The 17,239-nt window shown below is 49.2% G+C and overlaps 2 protein-coding genes across 4 annotated transcripts in view; one reads left to right on the forward strand and one right to left on the reverse strand.

Moving 5' to 3' along the window:
• The window catches only part of TNFAIP8L2 (TNF alpha induced protein 8 like 2), a 359,688-nt gene that overhangs the window by 200,585 nt on the left and 141,864 nt on the right, over positions 1 to 17,239 (reverse strand). The window lies entirely within an intron of this gene.
• Positions 4,582 to 17,239, forward strand: part of SEMA6C (semaphorin 6C) — a 118,490-nt gene continuing 105,832 nt past the window's right edge. For all 3 annotated transcript variants that reach the window (XM_030188436.1, XM_030188438.1, XM_030188439.1), the window contains exon 1: positions 4,582 to 4,691. The gene's annotated coding sequence lies outside the window, so the exon portion shown is untranslated. The remainder of the gene's footprint in view (positions 4,692 to 17,239) is intronic.

The following is a 17,239-nucleotide window of genomic DNA, read 5'->3' on the forward strand; positions in this document are numbered from 1 at the left end:
GCTCATTCACAATTTCCTGGGGATTCCCTCCCCCCTTTTTATGGGACCTACCCCTCCTCTGTTCCCAGAACTGTCAAGTTACCCAGTTCCAGAAGTGAGATGTCAGGCCAGCCCTGGATTCCTGACCACCTCATCCTGGTGCATTATGGTATCTGCAGTACTGGGTTTCAATGGGCGGGATCAGGCACTACAAATCCCACACTGCTTTGGAATGTAAGTCAGCCTGGAACTGGGTCACTTGGCATCTCTGTCTTCCCAGTGTGGTCTAGTGACAATCCAGAGGCCTGCTTCTTTCAAAACTCCAAATCCTTCCATATGGGGGCATCCATACATTGAAGACCCCTCCCCCCCCCCCAAGCACCGCTGTCTCCACAGGAGACCTGGGGCGTGGAAGACACAGTCTCCATAGACAGCCTTGTTATCCGGTTCTCAGCCCCCTTCTCCCGGTTCTGTGGTTGTCTCCGATCTGGTCAGCGGAGAATATGGGGTGGGCAGGAGGGAGAATGTCCAGGGTAGATGGATGAAATGCTCCTGAGGGAACATGATGAGGTAGGCTTCCCGTGTTTACTGCATCAGAGACGAGAGAGCAGCGGGGTTATTATTATTATTATTTACTCCAGAGCGGCTAAGTCACAGTTCTGAGATGCTTTGGAGGACATATAACTGCATCCCATGGGACAGGAAGTATGAATCATGTGGAATCCTTCAGAGAGTTTCCACAGAAGAAAAAGCCCAGTATTAACAAAAACTGTTCTTTCTGGTTCTTTTCTGACACTTAGACTCTGCAAGATCCAGACAAAGTCCTGTGTGTTGTGACAGCGGACACTGCTGTGGCCTGGTCCTATGTCACCCGCTCCCCTTGCCAATTGCGGAGGGGAGGATGAGGGTGGGAGGGGGGGGGCTCCAGCAGCCTCTAGAAATGATATTTCCTGCCACGTATTGTATAATAATATTGATATATTCCCACAGAAAGCGGATTTGGGTAAGGGAGGTAACACACAGCCCCTGGCACTCTACATAAGTACATAAGTATTGCCATACTGGGACAGACCAAAGGTCCATCAAGCCCAGCATCCTGTTTCCAACAGTGGCCAATGCAGGTCACAAAAACCTGGCAAGATCCCAAAAAAGTACAAAACATTTTATACTGCTTATCCCAGAAATAGTGGATTTTCCCCAAGTCCATTTAATAATGGTCTATGGACTTTTTCTTTAGGAAGCCTTCCAAATCTTTTTTAAACTCCGCTAAGCTAACCACCTTTACCACATTCTCTGGCAACGAATTCCAGAGTTTAATCACACATTGAGTGAAGAAAAACTTTCTCTCATTCATCTTAAGTTTACTACTTTGTAGCTTCATCGCATGCCCCCTAGTCCTAGTATTTTTGGAAAGCGTAAACAGACACTTCACATCTACCCGTTCCACTCCACTCATTATTTTATAGACCTCTATCATATCTCCCCTCAGCCGCCTTTTCTCCAAGCTGAAGAGCCCTAGCCGCTTTAGCCTTTCTTCATAGGGAAGTCGTCCCATCCCCTTTATCATTTTCATCTCCCTTCTCTGCACCTTTTCTAATTCCACTATATCTTTTTTGAGATGCGGTGACCAGAATTGAACACAATATTCGAGGTGCGGTCGCACCATGGAGCGATACAAAAGCATTATAATGTCCTCATTTTTGTTTTCCTTTCCTAATAATACCTAACACTGAGCAGAAGGTTTCAAGGTATCATCAACAAGGAGACCTAGATCCCTTTCTTGGTCTGTGACTCCTGTTTTATTCCCTGAGCCACTTTGCCTTCCTTCAGTAGGAGACCTGCAGAGAGGCCTCACTCAGCCTGCCGGGCCTCATTTCCTAAAAGCAGGGCAGGAAAGAAGTGTGTTTCCACCCCCCCCCCCCCCCCCCTCAGGTTTCCTGTCATTTTTCTCATTTTACAGGCTAGAAAAAACCCAAGGCCCTGGAGCCCCTGCCTCTGCCCTGTGGTGATTGGGTGGGGTGGGGGTGGGGGGGGAATTACAGCAAGTCCCTGCTTTCCCTCCTTCCTTTTGTGTCTGTGATGAATCCCTTTCTGTGGCTTAGATGAAGGAGACAAAAGAGAGGTGTGGAGAGGTTCCTTCCTCTGCAGTGTGTGTGGGGGGAAGGGTCCCCTCCTCTGCTGGCAGTGGCTGTCTCCCCCCTCCCATCTGGATATGTGTGTGAGGGCAGTGGCTGTCTGTCTCCCCTCTCTCCCTCTCTGGATGTGCTGGGGAGGGGGTCCTCTATCTTCCCTCTCTCTCTGGAGAGAGTGTGTGGGGGGGTCCATGTAAGCAGTGGCTGCTCCCCCCCCATGTGTGAGGGCAGTCCCTCCCCTAAAGGCAGTGGCTGTCTCCCCTCTCTTTCCCTCTCTAGATGTGCTGGGGGGGGGGGGTCGTGGCTATTTTCCCTTCTGTCCCTCTCTGGACGTATTGTGAGGGGTCCCGTGGCTGTCTCTCCCTTCTGTCTCTCTCTGGATGTATTGTGAGGGGTCCCGTGGCTGTCTCTCCCTTCTGTCTCTCTCTGGATGTATTGTGAGAGGTCCCGTGGCTGTCTCCTGTCTGTCTCTGGACATATTGTGAGGGGTCCTGTGGCTGTCTCTCCCTTCTGTCTCTCTCTGGATGTATTGTGAGGGGTCCCGTGGCTGTCTCTCCCTTCTGTCTCTCTCTGGATGTATTGTGAGGGGTCCCGTGGCTGTCTCTCCCTGGATGTATTGTGAGGGGTCCCGTGGCTGTCTCTCTCTGGATGTATGTGTGTGTGGGGGGGAGTCCCCTCCTCTGCAGGCAGTGGCTATTTTCCCCTCAGTCCCTCTGGATGTGTGTGTGGAGGGGACCCCTATCCTTCCTCTCTGGATGTATTGTGAGGGGTCCTGTGGCTGTCTCTCCCTTCTGTCTCTCTCTGGATGTATTGTGAGGGGTCCTGTGGCTGTCTCTCCTTCTGTCTCTCTGGATGTATTGTGAGGGGTCCTGTGGCTGTCTCTCCCTTCTGTCCCTCTCTGGACATATTGTGAAGGGTCCCGTGGCTATCTCTCCTGTCTCTCTCTGGATGTATTGTGAGGGGTCCCATGGCTCTCTCTTCCTTCTGTCTCTCTCTGGATGTATTGTGAGGGGTCCTGTGGCTGTCTCTCCCTTCTGTCTCTCTCTGGACATATTGTGAGGGTTCCCTTGCTGTCTCTCCCTTCTGTCCCTCTCTGGACATATTGTGAGGGGTCCCATGGCTGTCTCTCCCTTCTGTCTCTCTCTGGATGTATTGTGAGAGGTCCCATGGCTGTCTCCTGTCTCTCTCTGGACATATTGTGAGGGGTCCCGTGGCTGTCTCTCCCTTCTGTCCCTCTCTGGACATATTGTGAGGGGTCCCGTGGCTGTCTCTCCTGTCTGTCTCTGGATGTATTGTGAGGGGTCCTGTGGCTGTCTCTCCCTTCTGTCTCTCTCTGGACGTATTGCGAGGGGTCCTGTGGCTGTCTCTCCCTTCTGTCTCTCTGGATGTATTGTGAGGGGTCCCATGGTTGTCTCTCTCTCTCCTGTCTCTCTCTGGAAGTATTGCGAGGGTATCTCTCCTGTCTCTCTCTGGATGTATTGCGAGGGGTCCTGTGGCTGTCTCTCCCTTCTGTCTCTCTGGATGTATTGTGAGGGGTCCTGTGGCTGTCTCTCCCTTCTGTCTCTCTCTGGACGTATTGCGAGGGGTCCTGTGGCTGTCTCTCCCTTCTGTCTCTCTGGATGTATTGTGAGGGGTCCCATGGTTGTCTCTCTCTCTCCTGTCTCTCTCTGGACGTATTGCGAGGGTATCTCTCCTGTCTCTCTCTGGATGTATTGCGAGGGGTCCTGTGGCTGTCTCTCCCTTCTGTCTCTCTGGATGTATTGTGAGGGGTCCTGTGGCTGTCTCTCCCTTCTGTCTCTCTCTGGACGTATTGCGAGGGGTCCCATGGCTGTCTCTCCCTTCTGTCTCTCTCTGGATGTATTGTGAAGGGTCCCGTGGCTGTCTCTCCTGTCTCTCTCTGGATGTATTGTGAGGGGTCCTGTGGCTGTCTCTCTGGATGTATTGTGAGGGGTCCCATGGCTGTCTCTCTCTCCTGTCTCTCTCTGGATGTATTGTGAGGGGTCCCATGGCTGTCTCTCTCTCTCTCCTGTCTCTCTCTGGACGTATTGCGAGGGTATCTCTCCTGTCTCTCTCTCTGGATGTATTGTGAGGGGTCCTGTGGCTGTCTCTCCCTTCTGTCTCTCTCTGGACGTATTGTGAGGGGTCCAGTGGCTGTCTCTCTCTGGATGTATGTGGGGGGGGGGGAGTCCCCTCCTCTGCAGGCAGTGGCTGTCTCTCCCCCCCCCCCCCCCCCCCCATCCCTCTCTAGATGTGTTGGTGGGAGGTGGGGGAAGGAGTCTGCGGCTCTGTTCCCTTCCCTGATGCGAGCAGTAGGGAGGGGAGAGAAAGGCAGGGGAGGAGGAGAGGAGGAGGAGTGAATCAGGCTGCCTTTGGCAGGGATTGGCGAGCGGGGCAGGGACAGCCTCTGCCTTCCCAGTCTCTGCTATGCCAGACTTTTTTTTGTTTTTCTGCCCCCTTCGGCTCGCAGAGCCCTGGCTGGACAAGGATCGACTCGTAAAGGATTAGTTCTCTGGGATCTGGCTATGTCCCCCCCTCCCGGCTCCCTGCAGACGAGGACATCGCCCGGGTTAGAGCAGAAAGGTAAGGTGTGGGGGACAGGGGATGCTCCGTGAAAGGGGTGACCCGGGCACTGCATTTAAGATCGGGAAGGAAGGAAGGAGAAAACAAGAAAGTGGGTTATTGTTCTACACCCCCCCCCCCCCCAAAAAAAAAAAAATAATTGAAAAGCATCAAGGGCAAGAAGCGGCTGAGCTCCGGAGGGAATGGGAGCAGCAGGGTTCTGTGCCAGGGTCTTTGGGTGCCACTCGGGCAATTCAGCTCTTTGCTGCTGACAAACTTTTTACTAAATATTTCAATAACAATAATTGTGATCCAACTACGGGCTCCAAGATGGTAACATGAGACGTCTCAGTCCTGCCAGTGCAGCTGCTAAATGTATTACTTTGGGCTGATGGGGAGGGGGTGTCACTGAGTGGATCCAGACGCTTTCCCAAATACTGCTGCGGGACTGACAGGGAGGGAGAAGAGAAGAGGGGAGGGGAGGGAAGAGAGAGGAGAACGAGCCAGGGAGGGGGGGGGGCGAGACAGAGAGAGATCCGGGGGGGGGGGGGGAAAGGACAGAAAGTCAGGGTAATGGGTGGGGGGAGAGAAAAGAAATCCAGGGGAGAAAGATGAAGAGAAAGTCAGGATGAGAGAGATCGGGGGGGGGGGGGGGGAAGGGACAGAAAGTCAGGGTAATGGGTGGGGGGAGAGAAAAGAAATCCAGGGGAGAAAGAAGAGAAAGTCAGGATGAGAGAGACAGAGAGAGAAGTCAGGGGGGGGGGAGAGACAAAGAGATCCAGGGGAGAAAGAAGAGAGAGAGGCAGAGATGAGAAAGGAAAGAGAAATTACAGGAGGAGAGAGAGAGAGAGAGAGAGGAAGGGGAGACAGTCAGGGAAGAGTGAATTATTGGAGAGAAGAGAAAGAGAAGCCGGAGGAGGAAAGGGCAGAGGAGAGAGAGAGGGGGGGCAGGGAGTGTTGGAAATGCAGCCACCTCAGTGGGAGCAGCTCTTCCCCGGGTAGATGAGAGCAGATGTCATAAACACCCCCCTCAGTCTCAGGACAGCGCTAGGTACGATGTGTGTGTCACGGAGGTGACAGTGATGAGGAACAGGGAGTGACAGCTGCCTCCCCCCTCCTCATTGAATGTCACAGTTCATCACAGGCACAAAGACACAGTTTGTCTGGTCCTTTCTGTCTCATTGATCTGATCAGCCGGAGCCCAAAGAGAAATGCATCTGCTTTATAGGGGGGGGGGGGGGGATTGGACTCAGCGCCCCTGTATTAAGGACAGGGTGACGGCTGACATATTACTTCTTACTTATTAATTAACCACATACAATTTATACAATCAAAGACCTTGTTTTTTCTTTTTCTTTTTTATATTGTTACTATGTAAGCCGCATTGAGCCTGCCATGTGCGGGAAAGCGCGGGGTACAAATGTAATAAATAAATAAGCTTAACGTGCACCTAAGGCAGCAGGTAATGGACTCCCCTAGGTGTGTCGGGGGCGGGGCAGAGGGGTGTCCCTGCGTTAACCATTACTGCGTGGTAGCTGGTGAGCTCACAGATACCGCATGAGCCCTGACCACCCACACAATAGGCAGCGGTAGGAGCCACCGCGGTAACTTTTAAAAACGGCAACATTCGTGCGCGAACATTAATGGAAAAAACCCGATTTTACTGCTGCGGTAAAAATGGCCTTGGGGCTCCTTTTACTAAGCTGTGGCGAAAAGGGGGGCCTGCGTGTGTTTTTGACGTGCGCCGAGGCAGGTAAAAGGCTGCGTCTTTTTTATTTTTCCTGAAAAGAAATGGCCGTGCGGGAAAGTGAACCACTTACTGGATGCAAAACAAAACAGCGAAGGTGACTAAAAATGTTTTTTAAAAAGGACGACGCTTCAAATAAAAATCAAGTTAAAAATATAATTTTAATGGTCGATCAACAAGATAAAAAATATACTTTGATCCCTTATATATGTAAATTTTATGCCAACTTACTGTCTTTATATGTTGTTTTTTAAAAATAGACTCCTGATGCAGGCCCTGTAGGCCGAAACACAGCTGTGTCGAATCTTGCTCATCGACCATTAAAATTGTAATTTTATATATTTTTATCTTGTTCATTGACATTAAAATGATATTTTTAACTGTTTTTTTATTTGAAGCATCGTCCTTTTTTAATTTTGTAGTCATCTTTGCTGTTTTGTTTTGTACCATATTTTTCGGCGCACGCCGGGGGGTGGGAACTACCACCAGGCCCGCTGCGGTAGCCCGGCGGTAACTCCTGTTTGGCGCCCAGTATGCCCGCGGTGGCTTACCGCCGTTTAGTAACAGGGCCCCCCCTAGTGCGTGGAAATGATCTGCGTAAGGACATATTTTTTTTATCGCAGCTCAGTAACAGGAGTCCTTCGTGGCTAGGTTACCTGCTGCTCATAACGAAGTGGGGAAAGCTGGAGGGGGAGGGACGCTTTCAGCGCTGGCTGCCTTCTGAAAAGTGCGCTTTATTTGTGGCGTTTGGAGGGGGAGGGGCAGCAGTACAGCAATCGATCGTCTCGTATCTTATAGAAAAGTTATTATAGGGGCCCTATTTACTAACTCAACTGTGGCTCATTAATTTGTAAACAGTAGCCATAATGAATCCGTCAGCATCGCCCTGGTGTTCGCTTTCTAACATACTCAGGCTGGAGGTGATGCTTTTTATTATCATATTGGCTTCGGAGAGCTCTGACAGCACTGGGCCCCTGAAAAATCTCTTCATTTAGTCTCTTCTGGTTGAGCTTTATTAATTCCCTAAAAGTGATGGAGGGCGATTGGTATTTAGAAGAAATCTGGCTGGCATCAGTCCTTGAAGTCATGCACACAGTACTGAGTTTTGTCATGATCGTTTTGGGGCGGAGGGAGAGCGGCTTCTATATCTTTCTCACTGGAGCAAAGCTTTGCTGCCTTTGGCTGCACGGACTTTTCTTCTTGCAAGAGACGTACAGGCCTAAGACCTAGCTTTTTGGGATAGGTACTTTCCCCTGGAGTTTTGGCCCCACTGTTGCTTGCACCCAAAGACTGGGGTGGGGGATGGGCGCCTTTGACAAACCTGGAGAAGATTGGCAGCTCAGGTACTAGAAGGAGACCTTTCAGGTTCACCAGGATCCATTACCCATCAATATATCCAGGCTTGGTTTTACAGGGCCATAGTGAGTTCATAAGTACATACGTATTGCCATACTGGGACAGACCAAAGGTCCATCAAGCCCAGCATCCTGTTTCCAATCAAGGTCACAAATACCTGGCAAGATCCCAAAAAAGTACAAAACATTCTATACTGCTTATCCCAGAAATAGTGGATTTTCCCCAAGTCCATTCAATAATGGTCTATGGGCTTTTCCTTTAGGAAGCCGTCCAAACCTTTTTTAAACTCTGCTAAGCTAACCGCCTTTATGGCACAAGAGATTGGGGGGGGGGGGGTAAATTGTGCCCCATTCATTGGCTTTCCCGCTTGGCCATGACACAGTGGATGGGATGGGAGCACTAGGGGGTATATTTAACAAGTTGTGTTTCCAGCTCCCCATGCTCCTGGCTGGGGCTTGTGATTTTCCAAAGAAAAGCAGGAGTGAACTCCATGTGTGGAATGACAAACAACCTGGAGAGGACTGACAGTAGCACAGTGAAAGGGGAAGGGCAGGGAATCCCCATGGAGGTTTAATAACTGCACTGGAGCTCAGGGCCAGCAGTGGGATCTCTGGGATGGAGGGGGAGGAGCTTGTCAGTGGCTAATGAAAGGTGAGGGCTAGCCACAGCCCCTCTCCAACCCCACATAAGTGTAAAACAGAAATCAAGGACTGGCCTTGCTGCTTGTCCTTGGGCAGTTCTGACAAGCCCTCCCCCCCCCCCCCCCCCAATACATTCTGGTTCCTGCAGCCTCCATTTTGAATGGGAACCAGAAAATCTCATAGGGGTCCTTTGGTAAGCCGTGCTTAGCTGGTTCTTACGCAGGCCTTTCTCACGCACTCATGTCAACACATGAGGGCATGTTAGTATTTTCTGATTTTCAGGCCGTGCGCTCACGTTAGCATTAGTATGTGGCCTTTTACAAAATTGCCGTGGCAGCTCTTTCTGCCTCTGTTTAGGAAATGCGAAAGGCTGCCGTGTTATGGATGCGCTAAAACGTTTATTGTGCAGTGATGTGAGTGTGTCGGCTGAAGACCAGGGCCCGCACCTATTCTGCGCCCCGACCCAACAAATAAACAGGGAAAATAAATACCACGACAGGTGGCAAAACTGACGCGGTAAGATTTATCGTGCCCGCGTTAGGACATTTTGGGCAGGCCTAGAGTTCCGCGCGGAAATCCAAGCAAATTCTATAACAACGTGCGTAACGTAATTGGCTTAACAAGCAACAATGAGCACTAATTGGCAATAATTAGTATTTACACTTACAAGTAATACAGTGCGTCTAACTTCTAATCCACGCAGGCAGAAGGTGGCGTGGTTATGTGCGGGGAAATGGACGTTCTGAAATTTACACACGTACTTATAAATCTGCACACCAAGATTTACGCACCTAACTAGAGAATGACACAGGGGTGGGGACCCACGGTAACTGCGGGGATGGGGACGGGGACAGAGCCCATGGGGATAGGGACAAACTTTGTCCCCATGTCATTTTCTACGGGTGGACACCGCTGAGGGGGGTGCCGCGGCGCGCGCCTGCTCAGAGTTCGCGAAACTTCATCGTTCACTGCAGCTCCTCTGCCCTGGAACAGGTTACTTCCTGTTCCGGGGCAGAGGGAGCTGCAGCGAAGCGAAGTTTAGCGAACTCGGAGCAGGTGCGCACCGCGGCACCCCCCCCCCCAGCGGCGTGCACCCGTGGGGGGGGGGGTGTCAGGAATGCCACTGACTTTGAAGCCTGTTAATGAACTGGACTGTTATTTATGTTTGAGTGATGCAGACGACAATATTTTGCTTTTTGGAAAAACAAGCTGGCCACAACTAGCAAAATTTGCATGGGGGGGATTCTGTACATCCTGCTAGCAGTACATCTTCTGAGAAGACAAGTTGCTCGTTTTTTTTCTTATTGTTTTCTATTTCTGATTTACAAACAACAGTTGCACAGCATAAAAAGATTTAAATATAAAATCATAAATGTTCGAGGCTTCTGCAGATGAGGACAGAGCGCGCAGGGATGGGGAGAGAACCTGCTGGGATAGGACGGGGACAGAGACAGAACCTGCGGGGGAACAGGGACAGAATCCACAGGGACGAGGCAGGGATGGGGACAAACTTTGCCCCCCCCCCCCCCCCGTCTCATCCTCTACACCACTTATAGAATACGCTTAGTCTGCTTTGATTTCTATGCCGATTTTTTTAGACACCGTATTTAGAATCTCCCCTCTCCTTAAGTGCATGTTATCACTTAATATGCTGTCATAAAAGGGTCCCTTAGACCTGGCTTGAGTGGAACAGGTGGATGTGAAGCGTCTGTTCACGCTTTCCAAAAATACTAGGACTAGGAGGCATGCGATGAAACTACAGTGTAGTAAATTTAAAACAAATCGAAGAAAAGTTCTTCACCCAACGCATAATTAAACCCTGGAATTCATTGCCGAAGAACGTGGTGAAGGCGGTTAGCTTAGCAGAGTTTAAAAAGGGGTTGGACGGTTTCCTAAAGGACAAATCCATAAACCGCTACTAAATGGACTTGGGAAACATCCACAACTCCAGGAATAACATGTACAGAATGTCTGTACGTTTGGGAAGCTTGCCAGGTGCCCTTGGCCTGGATTGGCCGCTGTCGTGGACAGGATGCTGGGCTCGATGGACCCTTGGTCTTTTCCCAGTGTGGCATTACTTATGTACCCTTCTGGGACTGAATCCCTGGGTGGCTCTAGAATGTGAACTTATGGCATGCAACAGAACGGAGGCAGGGATTTCTGTGGCAAGGGTGGGGGGGGGGGGGGATAGAGAGGGAATCAGCGCACATTAAGCAGTAGAGACAAGGAGCCTTCTGCAAACAGCTGAAAAGTGGTGGCTGAGGCCAACATCATATGTTTTCAGTACAAATGTATGTTTAGTAACATCTTGTGCTCACAGGTGGTGGGACCAGGCCAAGTGACGCCATGGAGTCGATTCGCTCACTCATTAAGGGCACACATGTTTCATATTTTAGACCTTCCAATCCTGCAGGCCGAGGCTGGACCCGGACTGTTAACAAAACCACAGCTGACTTCTGCCCCCCCCCCCCCCAACCGAAGCTTTGCTGGATGCAGCCTTGAGTACTTCCACATGGTACAAATTGGGTATTCAGTACTGGGAAAAACCACAGGTTTATCCCTCCACACGCCCAGCCCTCCTGGATCCAAGATAAAAAGCTAATCAGGAGCCTGGCAATTCAGCTCCACTTTGACTGACAGACCCTTTGTGGTCCTGCTGGACGTAATGGTCCAGTAAGCAGGAGATTTCAACTTCTCAGACCTGTGCTGGCTTTGCTGAACTTTCTCCAAGGGCAAAAGGCAAAGAGGAACTGAACTGGGGGTGAGAGGAGAGGGAGGAAGGAGGTAAAGATCGGAAAAAAAAAAGTACAGTTGTGTGTATTTGTCCCCTCAAAGTTACCTGTCCATGTGCTCAGACCTGCAGTCACAGCTGCCATGGTCTGACAAAGGTGATCCTAGTGTCTTCTGACACCCTTCATGGAAAGAACACAGCATGAGCTTCAGACGCTGTGTTCTCCGGGCAGTAGCCTAGCTGGTAGAGTACAGAAAAGCACATTTTCTTGGCAAGCAGACTGAGCAGACAGGAGCTGGATGTCAGAGCAGGCGCACAGATGTCTCAAAGCTCCGACTGAGAGCGTTAGCAGCTGAAGGAACACTCTCACAGAGAAAGAAATACTGTTTTAGCTCAGTTGGCACCTGCTGCCCACAAGTGTTAAAAAAAATAAGACAATTACAGATTAAAGTCTGGAAATGTGATCTTCCTGACAACAGATTTGCAAGGAAAAGTGCTGTTTATCTTCCATTGGATTAAGTCTTTATTGATGTAATTATAGCTTAAGACAGAGGTTTCAGCCAGTTTCCCCTCGCTTGCCTTTAGTGCCATGGGGGGTGGGGGGTCAGCTGCCCTTTTCCGGATTGAGCTGTACAATACGTGGAAGTGCTCATTTCTCTGACTGCCTGGGCCCTAGTGTCCCAGATGTTCCTGCACATGGATTTTGGTTAATTAACCCTTTGTGGGTGCCCTGCATCTTTCATAGAAACAAGCACCTGCCACAGGGGTCTGGATTCTAAAGGCCAGAACCGGACCATAATGTCAATTCACTTGGAATTGTGCGATCGGCGGTAAGATTTGCCCGTCTCCTTGTGTCCGGCCTCCCACCACACCCTCCAAGGGTGAATGTTCTTTTAGTAACATCTCAGAGTTTCTGCTGGCTTTTGGAAGGACTTGAGCCTCCAAGCTAACATCACCCTGCTGTGATCAGAGATTTTATTTGTGATTCAGATTCTACTTGAAATAGTTCAGAGCTGACAGGTCTTGGGGGAAGGGGGGGGAGCTCCTATGCCATGAGGATTGCTTGAGTCCAGGGAGGGTGATCTGTATTGCGTTGGGCACCTCCAATCCTTCTAAAATGTTAGTGCCCAGGTCTCATGAGGGCACTGCGCTAAAGGAGGCTGAGACAGGAGGTGTCCAAGCTAGTGGGACGGAGGACAGGGCCAGTGCTAATTAAATAAAATCTGGGAGGCTCAGGACTGGGGGTAGGGCAAAGGGCTGGCTGGAGAAGATGGACGCTGTAACTTGTAATATGCCTCCATCAGGATGCTGACAGCGATCTCAGAAATGGAGCAGTGCCCAGGCTCCTTGCAATCAGTGCCGGCGTTATCCCCCTGTGGGCAGGAAGCCACTGGGGAAATCAGAACCCACAATTCCCTACCTGCAATAGGGTAATGCCAGCAATGGAGCCAACTTTCTCTTTACAGTCATTTCACAGCGTCTGGACTCAGTGGCAATATTGATAAATGTGTAGTTTATCATTTCTACGGAGCGATGCATGCGACTGTCTCACCCAAACACAATGAGGCATGGGAGGTTGTCTGCCTATGAAGACTGATTTGGGGTTAGGAGCGTTACCCTGCAGGGTATGTAGAGCACCCCCTCTAGCTATCCCCAGTTAGTCTTTACTCAGCCAATCAGAAGTCCCGGCTGACCCAGTGGCCTGGTGGCAGTTCTGCACACCACCGTGAGGAAGAATTTCAATTCCTGGTTAACGTCTTCTGCTCGCTGGGTCAGACAGGGTTGGGGGCGCTGCAGAGGCACTGTTCACGGCCTCTGGGGAAGAAAGTCACAATCTTTGTGCAGTATTAATACCCTGGCAGCTGGATTTGCCATGATTGCAGGGCCAAGAACTGTCACTGAGCTGGAGGTGCAAAGGAGCAGCAGAACTCTGCTGGGAAGAAAGCTAACCGTGTGGACAGACGGACATTTACTTCCCATACTGTCTTCTTCTTTGGATGCTAATTCCATCTGTGGCTCAAAAGTAGCTGACAGCCCTGGGCTATTGATTCAGCTCATGAGACTTTGTTTTTGAGTGACATTAGTTGATTCAGTTTGTGGCATGCTGGTTCAGAGCAGGGTGACTGGCCTGGACCACTGAGTGGGACGTAGCATGTGTTTTGTGAGCAGGATGACTGGTCCTGGGTTGTTGACTTGGGCCGTCACTGGTCCTGGGTCGTTGAGTTGGTCCATGACTGGTCCTGAGTCATTGAGTTGGTTCATGGCTGGCCCTGGGTCATTGAGTTTGTCTATGACTGGTTCTGGATCATTGAGTTGGTCCATGGCTAATCCTGGGTTGTTGAGTTGGTCCGTGACTGGTCTTGGGTCACTGAGTTAGTCTGTGACTGGTCCTGGGTCACTGAGTTGGTCTGTGGCTGGTCCTGGGTTGTTGAGTTGGTCTGTGACTGATCCTGGGTTGTTGAGTTGGTTTGTGGGTGGTCCTGCATCATCGAATTGGTGTATGGTACACTGTTTTACTGCTCCCTCTCTTCCCGCCATCATAGGCTGGGTTTCAAATGCATACATGCTAAAGATGTAATAAAGTGCATTCATGGGCAAATTCAAGCTCCATTTTCCCTTATACTCTACATGACCGTCTGGTCAGCATTTAACAAGTTAGTTCCTGCAACCTGAAACCTCATGTACCAGTTAATATGTAATTAATAGTTTCTGGTTTGATTGTAAACTGCTTAGAATAATATGGAGTGGAGGAGTGGCCTATGGTCCTGGGGAACTGAGGAACTGAGTTCGATTCCCACTTCAGGCACAGGCAGCTCCTTGTGACTCTGGGCAAGTCACTTAACCCTCCATTGCCCCATGTAAGCCACATTGAGCCTGCCATGAGTGGGAAAGCGCAGGGTACAAATGTAACAAAAAAAAATCACAGAACACATAGATAAACATGGCTTAATGGGACAGAGTCAGCATGGGTTCAGCCAAGGGAAGTCTTGCCTCACCAATTTGCTTCATTTCTTTGAAGGCGTAAATAAACATACAGATAAAGGCAAGCTGGTTGATGTAGTATATCTAGATTTTCAGAAAGCTTTTGACAAAGTTCCTCATGAGAGACTCCTGAGAAAATTAGAGTCATGGGATAGGAGGCAAGGTTCTGGTGTGGATTAGGAATTGGTTATTGGACAGAAAACAGCGGGTAGGGTTAAATGGCCATTTTTTTCTCAATGGAGGAGGGTGAATAGTGGAGTGCCACAGGGATCTGTACTGGGTCCAGTGCTATTTAACATATTTATAAATGATATGGAAATCGGAACGACAAGTGAGGTGATTAAATTTGCAGATGACACAAAACTATTTCAAGTTGTTAAAGCACATGCAGACTGTGAAAAATTGCAGGAAGACCTTAGGAAACTGGAAGTCTGGGCATGCAAATGGCAGATGAAATTTAATGTGGACAAATGGAAAGTGATGCTCATTGGGAAGAATAATCCGAATCATAGCTGATGGGATACTGAGGGAGCTCAGAGAAGTTCTGACGGGACCTCTTAAGGATTTATTAAATATATCTTTAGAGATGGGAGAGGTTTTGAAGCTAGGAGGGTGACATGTATCTCTGCAGAGGAGACACCATTATCCGGCTCTCACTTAAAAGGCTGCCACGGTGGTTCAGGCAGAATCACGTGGAACCGGACAGTCAGAACAGTGAAAGCTGTCCCAGTACAATTCACTTTCCCTTTTTTTTATAGCTCTCAGTTACATCCGATTGATTTATTTGTACGTATTAGCAAGGCTCAGCACAGCCCTGGCATCTCTTGGGAGTGTTTCCTGCTTGGCTGCCTGTCTTTCCTTACGTGGTCCGTGTTTTGCTTTTGGCTGGCCGTGGCTGCTAGACTCCTCTTCAAGGTGGAGAGTAGCAGAGGCTGGCGTGGCCTTCCCAGCTTCCTGGCATCTGGTGGCAGGGAAGCCAGTGTTTCCTGAAACTGTAACCAAGCCCTAAGTTCCAGATGCTGGCAGGAGACTCAGGTGCAGAACTGGTCCATGGCCAGTGCAGTAAAAATATGTTTGCATTATTTTTATTTATGGAGATTTAGCTCAGACGTGTCAGTGATAGCTCAAGTGTGTGAGCTATTTCCTTGTCCCCAGAGGCCTTACAATCTCAGGGGCCACTTTACTAAACCACAGCAAGGTCTGGGCATAGCACATGCTGTCACAGGAGTGTCCTGGGCACTAAGCCTGTTTTTAGCACAGCAGTATTGGGGTCATTGTAAATATGTTCTTTTGCAGGCTACGGATGTTGCCAGGTATTTGTGACCTGGATTGGCCACTGTAGGAAACAGGATGCTGGGCTTGATGGACCTTCAATCTGTCCCAGTATGGCATTACTTATGCACTTGGGATTCTGAATGGAATCTTGCTACTCTTTGGGTTCTACATGGAATGTTGCTACACTTTGAAATTCTGCATGGAATCTTGTTATTCTTTAGAATTCTAGAATCTTGCTACTCTTTGGGGTTCTACATGGAATCTTGCTATTCTTGGGGATTCCGGAATCTTGTTATTCTTTAGAATTCTAGAATCTTGCTACTCTTTGGGGTTCTACATGGAACGTTGCTACTATTTGGGTTTCTGCCAGGTACTTGTGATCTGGAGTGGCCACTGTTGGAAACAGGATACTGGGCTTGATGGACCTTCGGTCTGTCCCAGTTTGGCAACGCTTATGTTCTTACGTTCACACACTAGTTTTTCCATTAGCGTGCGGGATTTGCAAAAAAAAAAAAAATTAACGGGGGAGCACGTACTGCTTCTGTTTTAAGAGGTGCGCGTTATCCAGTTAGCACGCACTGATGCAAACATTTGCACGCTCATTACCTGCCCGTGACACACCCCTCCTGAAAAATGTTTTAAAGATTCAATAGAGTGCAATTAGCTGCACAGACAGGTAAATTACTACAAAATACGTTAACGCATTTTGTGGGAAGCCTTTTTTCCCATTAGCGCTTTACACAGTTTAGTGAAGGGGCCTCTGTGTTTGTACCGGAGGTAACAGGGGGGTGAAGTGACTTGCCCAAGGTCACAAGGGAACTCAACTGGATTTGAACCCTTGCTTCCATAGGGTTGAGCCACCTGCTCCGACCACTAGGCTACTCCTCTGCTAAGAAGGCAGGTTTGGGTAGGACCAGCAGTACATTCCACATGCAGCATCATTTTCTGAAAACCAAATATTATTTCACAAACCATCCAGCTGCGCCACTGAGGCCATGGCACACACGGCCAAATGAAAATATATAATCTTATCTTTCCATGTGCATGTGTGAGTGCAAAGATCCCTCGGGAAGTCCACTGTAAAGTGAAAAGAATAATATTTTCCCACGGAGTTGCCATCTAAGGCATAAAAGCCATGAAAAGCTGGTGCATGAGACGCTAGAAGTTGTGTCTGTCAACGCAGCACATCGGAGCAAAACGTACACTCAGGCCCCAGAGGGATTTTTCAGCTCCAGGGTTCTGAGAAAAGAGAGTCGAGGTTGGAAAGAGTCTGTCTTCAATGCTCTTTCTCGATTTTATCGGTCTTTCTTTTTCCGTAGGTGTTGAAAAGCAACGCTCTTGCCAGACTTTGCTTTTTTCCTCTGGATGAAAGGTGTGAACATGGCGCAGATGGGGTGACATAGCAGACAGGAAGATAAATTCTACTGTAAGGAAGTTGTGCTTCACTGTTACTGTTGGTTTAGTGAAATATGGGCTTTTCTTTGAATCTGTAATTAAGGGTGGAACAGATGGTGGAGGATTAATTTAAAGTAACACAGCCATTAAAATACAAAACTTAAGCATTTCTGTTGGCTTCTTCCATGAAGGGTTAGCGTTGCTATAGGCAGTGGGGCTTATGCATCCATGTCATGAGGGGGAGAAGGACCTAAATTTTGGAATTCATTGCATTCTAATCCAAGATAAAGTGGCAGTCTTGGTTTGTTTTTTTTTTGAAGATGCTTACTCTGATACTGGCTGAGTTAGGACATGAGATTCATTTCAGCACTAGCTTTCTGTAACTCTAGATGGTCCTCTCAAGGTTCCTTACACCTGTCTCTGGTCATACATGGACCTCTTG

Source organism: Microcaecilia unicolor, chromosome 14, assembly GCF_901765095.1.
Source record: "Microcaecilia unicolor chromosome 14, aMicUni1.1, whole genome shotgun sequence".
NCBI lineage: Eukaryota > Metazoa > Chordata > Amphibia > Gymnophiona > Siphonopidae > Microcaecilia > Microcaecilia unicolor.